This window comes from Macrobrachium rosenbergii, chromosome 20 (assembly GCF_040412425.1).
Source record: "Macrobrachium rosenbergii isolate ZJJX-2024 chromosome 20, ASM4041242v1, whole genome shotgun sequence".
In the NCBI taxonomy this organism is placed as follows: Eukaryota; Metazoa; Arthropoda; class Malacostraca; order Decapoda; family Palaemonidae; genus Macrobrachium; species Macrobrachium rosenbergii.
The window spans coordinates 17,461,690-17,477,075 of record NC_089760.1 but is presented as its reverse complement, the minus strand read 5'-3'; the positions used below and the strand labels follow the sequence as shown (position 1 = coordinate 17,477,075).

Below are 15,386 nucleotides of genomic sequence, written 5' to 3'. Positions count from 1 at the left end.
GGGTAAGAGAGGAACTAGTCGAGCAAAAAGAGCTCAACATGTTTATGCCTTCCTATCCATGCGAGGAGAGGAAGGAGGGCTCTGATCATGTAATTACTTGGTAAGTATATATAAAACTTTATTTTATTATAAAAATGTCATTTTTATATAAGCAACTTACCAAGTAATTACACAGCTGAATCCCACACTGAAGGAGGTGGAATGCATAGCTCTATCTATTCAAACACATTAAAAATTGTAATGAAATGCGAATAGAAAAACTGCTATCATTGGTAAAATGTTCGCTAGTTCCTTACCTGACAAGAGAGCTGCTACAGGAGAGTACTGCCTCTGGCTGGCGCTCATCTCAACCAGTAGCGGCATGGCAGTATAGCCAGGAAGCGCCTGCTACTTAGTGGGATTCTTTGTTGCAAAGGAGTTTTCCAATTGCAGATAAAGAATTAAAAAGTTGCCCCTGCCCTGGACTCAGTACCGTACACATAAAAACAACCAGAGTAATCAATGTAGTCACCTAGACCACGAATTAAAAACCACTACCCAACAGAAGGTAAGTCATCAATCTTAAACTGCTAACGAGCCTCCAGGATAAGATCCTTAACCCTTAAACGCCTACTGGACGTATCATACATTGACTAAAATTGTTTGTTGGGTGCCAAGTGGACGTACCGTACGTCGACTACAAAAAATTTCAGCCTTCAGTCAACTTTGACTCAACTGAAATGGTCGAACAACGCAATTGTAAGCTAAAAATCTTACATTCTAGTAATATTCAATCATTTACCTTCATTTTGCAACAAATTGGAAGTCTCTAGCACAATATTTCGATTTATGGTGAATTTTTGAAAATAACATTTACCTTACGTCCCATGACTGTAACTCAGCTGAAAATTTCACAAATTCTTTCGTCATTTTGTCATAATTTTTGCAGTTTTATATTAGCCGTTACGTAAAGTTTTATATATGAAAATGTGCGCAATTTCATGTAAAATACAACAAAATACAACCCATGGTTGTAGCTTTTATCAGTTTGGAAATATTTTCATATAAATCTCGATAACTGCCAAAATTTCAACCTTCGGTCAACTTTGACTCGACCGAAATGGTCACAAAACGCAATTGTAAGCTAAAACTCTTACATTCTAGTAATATTCAATCATTTACCTTCATTTTGCAACAAATTGGAAGTCTCTAGCACAATATTTCGATTTATGATGAATTTTTGAAAAAACTTTTTCCTTACGTCCGCGCCAGAAATTCTTTCGTCACGTTGTCATAATGTTTGCACCGTTTTATATTAGTCGTTACATAAAGTTTTATATATGGAAATGTGTGCAATTTCATGTAGAATACAACAGAAAATAACTCATGGTTGTAGCTTTTATCAGTTTTGAAATATTTTCATATAAATCGCGATAACTGCCAAAATTTCAACCTTCGGTCAACTTTAACTCGACCAAAATGGTAAAAAAACGCAATTATAAGCTAAAACTCTTACATTCTAGTAATATTCAATCATGTACCTTCATTTTGCAACAAACTGGAAGTCTCTAGCACAATATTTCGATTTATGGTGAATTTCTAAAAAATAAAACTTTTTCCTTATGTCTGCGCGCAGTAACTTGGCCGAACATCTCAGAAATTCTTTCATCACGTTGTCGTAATGTTTGCATTGTTTTACATTAGTTGTTACATAAACTTTTATATATGAAAATGTGAGAAATTTCATGTAGAATACAACAGAAAATAATTCATGGTTGTAGCTTTTATCACTTTTGAAATATTTTCACATTAATCACAATAACTGCCAAAATTTCAACCTTCGGTCAACTTTACCTCAACCGAAATGGTCGAAAAACACAATTGTAAGCTAAAACTCTTACATTCTAGTAATATTCAATCATTTACCTTAATTTTGCAATAAATTGGAAGTCTCTAGCACAATATTTCGATTTATGGTGAATTTTTGAAAAAACATTTTCCTTACTTCTGCGTGTAACTCGGCCGAACATCTCAGAAATTCTTTTTGTCACGTTGTCGTAATGTTTGCACCGTTTTATATTAGTTGTTACATAAAGTTTTATATATGAAAATGTGCGCAATTTCATGTAGAATACAACAGAAAATAACTCATGGTTGTAGCTTTTATCAGTTTTGAAATATTTTCATATAAATTACGATAAATAGAAAAAATTTGACCTTCGGTCAAATTTAACTCGACCGAAATGGTCGAAAACTGCAATTGTAAGCTAAAACACTTCCAGTCTAGTAATATTCAATCAATTAGCTTCATTTTTCAACAAACGGGAAGTCTCTAGCACAATATTTCGATTTATGGTGAATTTTTGAAAAACATTTTTTACGTCCGCTCCAAGCACGGATTCATGCATCATATTGTGATAATATTTTCTGTGTTGCTTTGATCGTTTTACAATTTGTTATATACCAAAATCATTGCAATTTAGTGTACAATACAAACAAAAAAATAATCCGTTAGCTTTAACTGTTTTGCTCACAGCGCAATTTGTATAAAATTATATATGAAAATTTTTTTGCGCTGTCATATATTTCAATATTTATATATGATAATGATATTTTTTTCATTTCTGATGGTTGTATACTAAACTTCAGGCAATGACAAAAAGGAGCCAAAATGAACTCTTAATCTTAAAAAATAAGCGTGCTGTGAATTTTTGAAAAACTTTTTTCCGCTGGCGCTTAACTCCCTAACGCCGCATACGGGAGACGTTTTTGTAAATAGAGGCTCGATGTTTAAGGGTTAATAAAAAATGCCACGGCATTTTTTGAGAAAGGACGTGATGGATTTTTCACTGAGCATCAAAGGTTGCTCAATGCACAACAAATCTTTTCAGTTCTTTGCAAGTAAAATTTAAGTGCCCTTACAAGGCAAAGGGCCTTTCCTCTTTCTCAGGCCCTAAGACATCTACCAGACTTTTGATAGAGAAGGAATGAGGTCACGGAATGGAAGGGGTCTCATTCTTCGCTAAAAACCCAAAAGTAAACTGTGAGAAAACAAATAGCATTACTTAGCCTGTGAGAAACCGATTCTCTTATCTAGAGATTGAACTTAGAGGTTCAAACTCGCTAAGACGCGACGGTTCCGGCTTCACGACGCGTTCGAGGGTTAGCTTTAGCCAATGCTACCAGAAACAGATTCTTCCTTGTTAAATAATCTCATTTAGAGATTGAACGTTTTAGAAGTTCAAAGTAAGGTTTTCTTATGATTTTTGACGATTTTCCGGTCTAAATACAGAGCTCAACATTGCTCTGTAACCCTTATTAGTTGAGGAACATAGTCCCCTAGAAGATCTTAAATAAAGCAAGAAATCTCCAATTTCAGCTCCAGTTGTCTTAAAAGACAGGATGTTATGCGTTCAGCACCATGAACAGAAGATTGTCCACTTGGCTTGATAAACATTGCTCAAGAACTGGCGTCTGCATCAAGCAATAACGTCTGCAACTGACCTTGAAAATCTCTTCGATTGCACCAGTTTCCTGACAGTGTGAATGTGGTCAGGACCAAAGTGGACAGTCCTTGGTGGAACTGTCAGAAATGTGGTTGTTTGAGTAAATTTAGTTTCTGAGGCAACAGCCTCGGAAAGTCTGTCAGAAGCTCTAACAAGTCTGGGAACCACTCCTTGGTTGGCCAAAATGGAGCTATTAGAGTCACTGTTACATTTTGGTGATTCTGGAACTTGTTGATTACTTCCCTTACCATCTTGAATGGAGGGAAGGAATACAGATCATTGTCCAACCAATCCACAAGCATTGCATCCGTCGCCCATGCTTGCAGATCTGGGGCCGGCAAACAATACAGAGGAAGATGTAAGTTCTTCGCAGTTGCGAACATATCCAGAACTGGCTTTCTCCACAGTTTCCAAAGTTTTAGGCACACTAAAGGATCCAGAGTCCACTCTGTAGGGAGCACTTGTTTTCGGCGGCTCAGTTCGTCTGCTAGGACGTTTAATTTCCCTTGAATAAACCTAGTTAGGATCTTCGTCTGGTTTCGATCCGCCCACAAGAGAAAAGCTCTTCCTGCCTCGCAAAAGGGTAAAAGTGTGCGGCCCCCCTTGCTTCTTGACGTAAGACAGTGCCATGGTATAGTCTGAATGGACTGTCACTGTCTTTCCAAACACTTCCAGAGCAAACTCTTGTAATCCCCAGTGAATTGCTTTCAACTCGTTTACACTGATATGCCATTTGCTCTTTTCTCGAGTACAAATTCTGGAGACCTCCCTGTCTCCCAAGAGAGCTCCCCCAACCTAGGTCTGCAGTGTCTGAATAGAACACTAGGTCGGGGCTCAGAGGAAGGAGGGACTTCCCTTGAGGCTAGAAGGCTCATCCAGTTGTTTGCAGAGCAAGACTGAAGAGAGAGGAATTTTTCCACTTTCTGAAGGCAGGCATCCTTTTGGGGAGGGAAAAACCTGAAAAGTCAGAGAGTTTATCCTCATCCCCAAATATGCTATCTCCTGAGAAGGGGTCAGCTGTGACTTCTGAAAATTTATTAAAAGGCCTGGGCTAGAAGAAGGGTCTTTTGCAGGTCCTCCGTACATGCTTCCTTCAACCAAGAATGAAGGGGCCAATAGTCCAAACAGAACGAAATGTTGATTCCCATCAGATGTAACCATTTTGCTAAGGGAGTTAAGACTCGTGTGAAAACCTGGGGAGCTCTGACTAGGCCAAAGTAAAGGGCTCTGAACTGATACACCATGTTCTTGAAAACAAACCTTAAAAACTTCCTTGAGTCCTGATGAACTGGAACATGGAAGTATGCATCCCTCACATCCACTGAAATCATCCATTCCCCCTGACGAATGGATGCTAGGATGGATTGTCTCGCTTCCATTTTGAATTTGGTTTTCTGGACAAAAAAATTCAGGGTGCTTACATCCAGGACTGGCCTCCAGCCTCCTGAGGTCTTGGGGATTATGAATAACCAATTGTAGAACCTCAGAGAGCTGGTATCCTCGACCACTTCGATGGCTTCTTTCTCGAGGAGGGAAGACACTTCTTGGGAGAGGGCAGAAAACTTCTCGGAGCCTAATGAGTAGGCCGTCAATACGACTGGCAAGCTGGTCAAAGGAGGCTTCCGTATGAATGGGATGGAGTATCCCTCCGTCAAAACTCTACAATCCAGGTTTCTGCTCCTCTTGCTTCCCATCATTCCCAAAAGCAAAGGAGCCTTGCTCCTACTGGCATACTGAGGACACAGGTCTCACCTACGTAAGGGAGCTTTAGAGGAGGACTTCTTGATTGCTCAAGAGGCGAAGTGGGCATTAGCACGCAGTCTGGGAAAGCCTCTTTGCCTGTCCCTACCACGAAAGGGCTGAGGTCGGACGGGAAACCGCCCTAGAGGAGTATGTTGGGGTTTCTCTAGGGCACTTCACAGACTGAGCAAGGAGGTCCCAAGTAGATTTCTCCTGAAGGTCAGAAGAAATCTGAAGAACTGTAGCCTATGGGAGCAAATGTCGCTTATCCAGAGGGGAATAAAGAAGTGCAGCCTTCTGTGAAAGGGTCATACCTTTAGTGGTACAAGAACACCACAGCTCCCTTTTCTTTAAAATGTTTATTGCAAAAAGGGAAGCCAGCTCCAGAGATCCGTCCCTTATACCCTTGTCGAGACGAGATAACACCCAAAAATTCTGAGGTGTAGTCCTCCAGGACAGGAGGACAATCCTTGATCTTACGAGAAAGGGCACCCACTGCCCAATCTAAAAAACTAAGCACCTCGTAAACTTTAAACTGGTGTTTGATCAAATGGTCTAGCTCCGAAGTCGAGAACAGGATCTTCGCAGAACTGAAAGCTGACCTCCAGGATAAGTCTATCAGACCAGAGAAGTCCCCCTGGGAGGAGGCAGAAGCTCCCAGGGACAGGGCCTCTCCAGTTGCATAAGGCAGATATCCCCTCTGAGAGAGCCTTGACGGAGGGCAGCTAAAGGAGGCTCTTCCCTGCTCTCCCTTCCAAGAGAGCCAACTTTCTACTTCATTTAACGCCTTCTTAGCAGAGGAAGACAGTACCATCTTAGGGAGTCTCGAAGAATTAACAGTCTGGTTGTCCATTAAACATGTAGACGCCAGGGAAGCTGGAGCTGCAGGCAAGAAGAAATTAGGAAATGTTGCCAACAAAAACGTTAGCCACGAAGCATAAGCAGTTGGCAGAGTCACAGGATCTACTTCTTCCTCCTCTGAAGAAATAGGGGACAACTCTGCAAGAGGTTGAGGTGTTGAAGGGGGTTTCTTTATTAACCCCAAAATATTATCTAACTGTCACTGAATGGACAGAAACGAAGGGTCCACTACTATGGGAGCTTGTTGAGCCGAGGCCAGACACTGAGGATGAAGGGGCAGCTGGGCAGTGGCTGGATCCAAAACCCCCAAAACAGAAGTAGGTGTCAGGAGCTTAAAAGAAGGAGTGATAGGGAGCACAGGAGCCCAGGTGGGCTCTGCAGACATAGGGCACTTAGAAGACAAAACAAGCTCAAGAGCCAACTGGCACTCATGCACAGACAAAGGCTTGGGCACCAACGGGTGCTTGGAAAGAACCAGACGTTGTAATAAAAGACGTTCCGAAGCCAAGGGAAGCTCTGGTGCCACTGGGCACTCCAGCACCAGTGGGCGCTCTGGCACCAAGAGGAGCTCTGGCGCCAATGGGTGTTCTGGCACCAACAGACACTCTGGTGCCAAAGGTCTTAATGCAGACACAACAGAGTTGGGTGCTGTGGGAGCAGGAGCTAATGGGAGTTCAGAAGCATGAGGGAGTCCTGAGTCAATAATCGTAGCGAGAGCAGGAAGCTCGGGCGCTAAAGTTGCTCAGTTACTTTCCCAATTCCAGGAGAACGCTGTGGCGCCAGTCATGGGGGCTCGTCCACGATCCTAGCCGAAGAACACCACTTGCGAGAAGGGAATAGATGTTTAACTGTTGACAACTGTCCCTCTAACTCCATGTGATCCTGGGAGAAAGGTTCAGACTGTCCCCAAAGCTGCAAGACAGCTTTGCTAGAGAAGATTCCTTGGGCTTTTTTACAGGAACTGCAGGGGAAAGAGACACATCAATAGCACGTCTCTTCAAAGGACGAGATTCGTCTTTAAAACTCCATTGGCGTCTGGGACTTGAATCACTTGAAGAAAGACGACTCACTTCCACAGAGATGCCTTTCCAGTGGCGTTCTGTCGTGACCTGGGAAGCAGCAACAGGACAGACTGAAGGGGCGACTGCCTGTGGGCAGACCCCACCAACCTCCTTTGGGCTATCAGTTTGGCTCCTCCCAGGTTTAGGGGAGTTTACCAGGGACCTTTGCCTGGGAGAATCGGCAGGACAGACAGCCACTTCCTCCACTGACACTTCACCAACACTTTTAACACTGCACTTGTCCATAAGGACTTTCACTGAAGCGCCTATCTGTTTCATAGTATTCACTGACAACTCAAATTTCTTATTAACTCTCAACTCAAGGCTGGCAATGGTATCAGGATTGGGAGTAAGGGAGCTGGGGAGAGGAGATGGTGGACCAGAATGAGAACTGAGATTAGGAGGAATAAAAGGTAAAGAAACATTATCAGACACAGACTTAGCAGGAACCTGACTAGCTAAAGTCTTTAGTTATCCTAGTATTACAGCCTTGGGAACCAGAATCATAGTCGACAAGTCAAAAGTCAACAAAGCTTGGAATGTCTAAGATCAGAATTATAACAGTCAAATTCAGTACTTAGGTCTGAAAAAGAACCTGGCGCTGTCTAAATATGCCAAAAAGCTACCATAAAGAGAACACTTCACCAATTGTAGTACTACGACCAACTGAGAAGCTAAAGAAATCCAAAATATTTTGCTGCTAAGGACTGAAGTACAGCCATCAGCCAGCAGAAACATACTGAGCTCTTTTTGCTGGATTAGTTCCTCTCTTACCCCGAAAGTGGGCGGGGTTAGTCGCCTAACCAAAACAAAGTAGTGCTACTGTGAATTTAAAAAATTTTAGCTGCCAGTTAACAGAAACTATAGCTATGTAATTACTTGATAAGAGGCTTATATAAAATTCTACTTTGTGATATGACATAAATGCAAAGAATATTCTCCAAAAAAAACTATGAAATAAAAAGCATAACTAGAAAACAAAGAGACATTCATTCAAATACATGAGTTACAATGTTTAATTTCTTGATGGTAGCAAACCATTCAAAACTGAGCAAAACCAATAGTAGGGTACCAGCACTAGTCACCATGGGAGGGTGAGCTAGTAAGGCATCATCCAACTAATGAAACAGGAAACTACATGTAGCTCAATAAGAGTGAGGGTGAGCTATGAAGGAATCACCATGCTTGTTATAGTCTGTCATTCTACTGCCATCATACTTTCAATCCTTCAAAGGGAATTTAGTATTTCTCAAAGTTCTCATAGTTACCTATTTATGTTCCTGATCTGGTGATCTTTACTATCCCACTATTTAATACACGCAAAATTTTAGTATTAGTTCATAATACGATGTTTTGCTAAAACTCATTCATAGAAAACAATAATTTTTCCAAATTTGTTTATACCTCCAAGTTTTTAGCAACCATGTTGTGTTAAATACAAAGTTCTTATTTCCTGGTAAAAGCCACAAGTCTGAAATGCTGATGACACTGTCACTGAGCAAGTACACAAAAATTTTTTGCATGAGAAAATCCCTTAATTTTAAATTTAATTTATTCTTTACTGATATATATAAATATTAAAATTGCAGAAATATGTGCTTCACTATAAAAACTTTTCGTTATTTTCAAAACTAGGAAGGTAGTTTACTCTATTTTTAGCACTACCAATGGAAAAGTTGACATTAAAATGTTCAGGATTATGATGATAAAAAGTCAAAGGTAGTTGGAAAACTTACATCTTTGTGAAGTCAATAAACATGTCACAAAAGTACCTGGTAGTTTCTTCCATTAAGACATTTATGGTGACTGAGGTAATCTGATGTTTAATTACAGTGGTCATATATTTGTTTCATCACAAACTCATCACTTAAACCTATTTGTGAGTTCCATATCAATGTAAAAACATCATTTTACAGTAAAAAAATAACAGAAGACATCATGGCTCTGGCAGACCTTTAAATTTTCACAGTAATTCATTTTCCTTCCTAATTATATCATTGATTTTTGAACAGGGTGTTAAGTTTAAAATAAGATTTTTCAAGAAACTTTAACTTAGTTTTGTGAACAATACCAGTGGTTTTGCTTCATTGGTTCAAGGGTAATTTCAGGAATTCTTTCCCCACTTCCTTCACCAGTGTAATGGTTAACTGACTGACTGACTGATTGATTAGTGTTACCTGGTGTCATAGCTACTAGGGATACTGACAGTGGAATTATTAAATAATTTTGGATGATGTACGATAAAATTACATAATTACTAAAAATCTAACATATGCATCATAAATAAGAAAAATAACATTGCGAAATTCTAAAACTTAAGTTTGTTGCACAAGGCTGGCTTCTGCAACAAATTTAAAAACTCCACTGCTCTTCATGTCTCTTAAGAGAACCTTGGTACCCCACCTTGGGCTTCTGAAAGCACTATAATCCTAAAATTGGGGCACTTGACCAGCAAGTACCTCACACTCAAGGGGACCAAACTATCATCACAGCAGTAGAGTTGGTGTTCACAAGCCATCCAAAAAGTGCATGTCAAGTGTGAATGGCCAATATGCAAGCAGCAAGGGCTGCGTCCGGGGTTCAACACATGTTATTGTTCTAAGGGGATATCTCAGTTGTGATCTCCCTCATTTAATTATCTTTTTGTAAACTACCGTGTTCTTGCCACTGATCAAGAACCAAGTTTCTGATTCTTGGTTTAAAATAATTAGAAATCATTACATAGGATGGGACATCTACTAGGACATAAGGTTAATTGCTGCCTGTTTTGCTAGTCTATCTGTTTCTTCATTTCTATACACACTCCCATGCGCAAGTACCCAGCAAAACTTTGCATCTATTCCTCTGCACTCAAAGATAAGAAACTATTGTACAATTCTTAAAGCTATTGGATCAACTAAATTAAAAACTTTTAGAGACTGTACAACACTTTTCAAATCAGAGAAAATAGTAATCACTCTCATCCAAAATTGCTATTCTTCCATAGACTTGAAATATCTTACAGTTCTGTTTTAGAAATTAGTAGTTAAAACACTGTGCATCCTTACACTTTAAATTTATACTTAACACTACAAAATCAAAGTCAGTGCTAGATTTGGAGCTACTTCTAAAGACAAAACTACAGCACCTATGCTCAGTACAATGCTCCATGGAAACAGAACAACCTTCTTCACTTGCCACTGAGTTTTAAAACATCTATAATGCTCAAAAACGAAACTTCTGATAGCTGAATAACTGAAACATTCAAGACATATTTCAGAGTATTTAGAACTATTGGACTGTAAAACCAAATGGTTCTTGAAATCTGGGAAAGTTTCCTTTGCTAGCTGTTTTAAATGTAAAAGACTTTGGCAACCTGTGTGTAGTAATATGAACTGATGGTGAAGGTTCAGAGGCAGTTCTCCAGCATAAATCAGAAGACTTGGAAAAGAGGAATAAAAGGCACAGATAACAAATCTGATCTAAAATCTTCAACTGACCTGGTCTTGCTCAGGAGTACATTTCACATCCATAGTTTAAATTTTCAGAAAATGGGGGATTTATGCAACTTTAAGTGTTAAAGTCTGCATCCCATGATGTATGGGTCAGAACTTTAAAAATCTTTATAGAGACTCCAAACATTTTACTGTATTTTAAAATATAGTCCAACCTCTTAAATCTGGGAACCTTGGGACCAGGCCACTGTCAGTCCAAAGAAAATCCCGGAATAAAGAATACATCCCTAAAAAATGAAGCCTCTATGTTAACATAGTCTTGCAAGCTAATTCCACATACAAATAGCCTGGTTGCTGACTTAACCTACTACTTGGCTAAGTTCTGGCACCACTTTTTATCATTTTATTACTCATATATTTTCACTTTATCATTTTATAACTTTATACTGTATAATTTCCTTTAAAATAGTGTACTTTACTTAATACATTTAGCCTACATTCCCAAGTTAGCCTAACTGTAAGTCAACTACTTAACTTTTCTCAGAATCTGCATAATATTATCAGTGACTTTCATCTCCTAAATTTACTCTCTACATAATTATCGCTAATAGTTTCTTCGTCATTTATTTTGCTTGTAGAAGGTAATGAAATGACAGAAATAAAGAATGAATTTCGATGATCACTCAGTGCATTTTGACACTTCACCGTCAAAACGGAAAGAAAGCACACTGCCATCTATTGAGGAAAATGAACACTAAACATATGCTAAAGGGAGACACATTTTCTAGCATAGATGAAGATTTATGCTCATATTTCTTACCTCTAGCATCATCTGATCTCATGGGTGGCATACTGAATGGGTAAATATACAGCTATATAAAAGAAGTTATCAAAACTGTATCACCTATAAGTCTTTCAAGCGTTCTAAGAGTAAAGAATTCGGGCAGTGCCAAATGTCTCATTGTTTTGATTAAAAGCTTTGACTTGGCAGAGCCTTTTCAAGTGGAATCTTTAAAAAAGCATATTTATTCACTTAAAGTTAATATTGAAAACATATCTGACTTCACATATTTTCATTACTAACAATTGTTTTCATACAAACAAAAGATACATGGCAATTTTTGCTGTCAGGTGAAAACAATGCGTGGAGCTGCCTCGTGGCCACTCAACAAACTAATGGCAGCTGATTCAAAATCGAGCCAAACCACAGGAGTTCCCAGACCACAGAATGCTGGTTTTAAGAGATTCGACTGTAACAGGTATTGCTATAGGAAAAAAAAGAACTTATTTTTGGTAGCCGCTGTGAGTCCTCAAAGGAGCTACACTCTCATGGGCTCCCCCTAGGGCTTCATATGACCGACCAACCAATCTCAAAAATTCTCTTATATTGTAGTTGATCTTGGCCAGAATAGTGTTAGTTGGCACAGTGATAGAATATAAAGGATTCAAGACAAGAAGGCTCTATCTACTGTCCATAACGACTACAGTGGTCCCTCGTCTATCGTGGTGGTTAGGTTCCAGAACCCCCCGTGATAGGCAAAAATCTGTGAAGTAGCGACCTTACATTTATTTTATTATTTATATATATTTTAAGGCTTTATAAACCCTCCTCACACTTTTACAAACCTTTCCCACACTCTTATAAACACTTCCTATGCTCTTCAACACATTCTCCACTCTTAAACCTACGTAATTTTGATAACATAAAATTCTATATGGTTACTCACCAGTGAATATACAACTTGAATGATGAAGATGGTGGATTAGCTGTGCAGTACTGATGACGATGAAGGTGATGACAGTGAGATGAATGTACTGCACAGCCAAGAAGAGTAGTAAAGCTCTTCTGAAAGCGCCACTTCATCAGGTGGTGCAGTATCTTCGCCCTCATCTGCAACCTCTGTTTTCGCTAAAGGTGTAGGCATAACTGGTGTCTTCTTCCGAGTGAAGAACATAGTTATGGGGAGTTGCTGGCACTGTTTTTTCTTCTGGGTGAGAAGGTTTTTATAAACCGACATGCCACCCTAGATTGTATTTGAGAACTGCAACCAACGAGGCATCTGGGTGTCCCATTTTTGAGCCATTCGCTGATGTTCTTTGGCCATTCTGACCATGGTTGTGAGGCATTCGAGTGTTAGGCCAACCTCCTCTTCTTCTTCAGCCCCTAGTTCCTCTTCCTCTTCTTCACTTGCTGACTTCATCATCTCCGTCAGGTCTTCGTCTGTCAACGGTTGTGAGTGGGCATCAATTAGGTCATTAATGTCATCAGGAGCCATACCATTAAAGGCATCTCCTCCCAATAGTTTTGCCAGCTGCACAGCCTTATCTACCGCAGAGTGATGGACTTCATCAGGAGAGAGTCCCTTATAATCGTGGGCCACAGATTTTTCCACCTGATATTTAAAGTTTCATTCTTCATCTCAATTATGGCCTTCTGAATATTCAGGAGACACCAAGCAATGGTGTAGTCACACAAGTACACCTTTAGTGAGAAGTCTTCATCCAGTCCATAGCTTCAACAAGGTTTTGCAGGACATTTCACGTAAAGAGAGCCTTAAAAGTGCAAATAATGCCTTGATCCATGGGCTGAATCAGCGATATGGTGTTCGGCAGCAAGAACTCTATCTGCATACTATCATATGACAGATCGACAACATGGCCTCCAGCATTGTCCATGATGAGAAGCAATTTGAATCCGACACCTTTCTCTGCCAGATAAAGCTTGACCTCTGGGATAAAACACTGGTGGAACCAATCCAACATGAGGAATTTCATGATCCAGGCCTTTGGGTTGTGCATCTAGTACACAGGCAACATATTCTTATTATTGTTTTTTAGGCCCCTTGGGTTTTTTTACTTATAAATAAGCCCTGGCTTTATCATACAGCCCGCAGTATTTCCACACATTAGTTTCATGATCTTTTTGGGCCTTAAATCCAGGGGCTTCAGCTTCGTCTTATAAACAGCATTCACTTTCAAAATAAGCCCATTTCATCCATATTTGTGGTTCTCAGGTGACTTACCTAATAATGTTGGATCTGGCTGTGGGATTATTGCACCTTCCCCAGCAATATCTCAAAAGTGACCACCACTCTCATGGTAATAGTGTTTCAGGAATGTTTGATCCATGGTAAATTCACAGGTTATCAACAGTATTCTTTATTTCAGATAGCCTATGAATGTATTATTCTCTGTGGTTCACAGGTGACTAGCCTAATTATCTTGGGTCTGGCTATGGGATTAGTGCACCTTCCCAGCAATATCTTGGCATGACCACTACTTTCTTGGCAATTGTTTCTGGAATTTTTAATCCAAGGTAAAGTCACAGGTTATCGACCATTTTCTTTATTCTGGATACCCTTAGGATTTGGCAGTTAAGAACAGGAGACACACACACCTATGTATGTACTGTATTATCCCTTGTGGATCTAAAGTGATTGTCCAAGACTAGAATTTTCTGTAGTCATAGCCCTCATTCCACATACATGTTTCTTAGTGGCATATTTTTGATGTCCGGCCCCTTGAGATAGGTATGTCAAACTCACACCAAGGGTAAAAAATGCTCTTTGTTTACACAAGACTTTCACCTCAACATTCTGTCAGGCATTCAATAAGAGCAGTCCACCAACTATGGAGGGAACAACTGTACTTGCCAATTATGACCTTCAATGGAAGGAGGCCTCCAGTCAGCTCATCCTGGTTCACTCTGGATGACTTGCTTGGAACAAACTTTCTCACCCAATGACCTAGTTTACCACACATCTGGATATTGGCAGGTGCTATAGACATGTAGCTTTCAGTAAGATTAGAATTATTCATAAAATATACAATGCAGTAAACCCCCCATATTCGTGGGGGATGCACACCACATCCCCCAGTGAATAGCTAGAACCCGCGAATACTTAGAACCCTTCTAAAAACATTTAGAACTGTCTATTTTGATAGTTCAAACACACAAAAAATAGCTAAAAATGCTTATATAGGTATTATCCTACTCATGATGGGGTTAGGTTCCAAAAAAACCCATGGTTTGTTGGAAAAAACTTATCTCAAATATAGGGTAGCCTACGCTAGGGTATTTGGTACCACGTATACATATATGGCAACCTAGCCTACACTATAAAGTATACTCTATACATACACAGTACAGTAATTAATATCAGCTAATTCTGGAGGTTCATAGAGTGACTTATGATAATTCAATACAAAGAGAAGTTGAATAAACAAACAAGAATTAGCTTAGCCTACACTATGGTATATCAAATGCATATACGACAGTGCAGCCTACATTATACTGTACTGTATATTCACATATCATATTATACAAATATCAACATAACGAATATGCATCTTTTCTATGGATCTTTTAAAATGTTATGCCTTAATTCCTATTCTTATGTTGCATTTGTATTATAAATTGCGATCATAGCGATCAATGTTTTGGTTTGGAAATCGTTTATGCTGTGTTAATTTCGCCATGTTTAACTCAGTTCAGAGCGCTTTTCTTGCTTCTAGTTAGCATAAATGAATCCCTAGATACTTTATTTATAAAGGTCAAAGTTATCTTTCGTTATACTGTATGAAGTGTTTTTTAAGTCGAAACATAACCTAAATACGTCTTGTTGTGAAATTAATTTAGCTATTTTTATCGTTAATAGATGACGCTGGCTGTTTGGGGGCATTTGTTTTGTGTAAAAAAAATAAAGATTCCGTTCGCTATTTTCACCTGATTTCATCATAATACGAGCTTTACGTATTTATCGTTTATTGGTATAAAAATAGCAGCAATGTGTTCTTTCATGCCC

At 39.3% G+C, this 15,386-nt stretch overlaps 1 protein-coding gene across 2 annotated transcripts in view; it reads right to left on the bottom strand.

Annotated features, from left to right (window-relative positions):
* The window catches only part of Ttc30 (tetratricopeptide repeat domain 30), a 138,248-nt gene that overhangs the window by 27,267 nt on the left and 95,595 nt on the right, over positions 1 to 15,386 (bottom strand). The window lies entirely within an intron of this gene.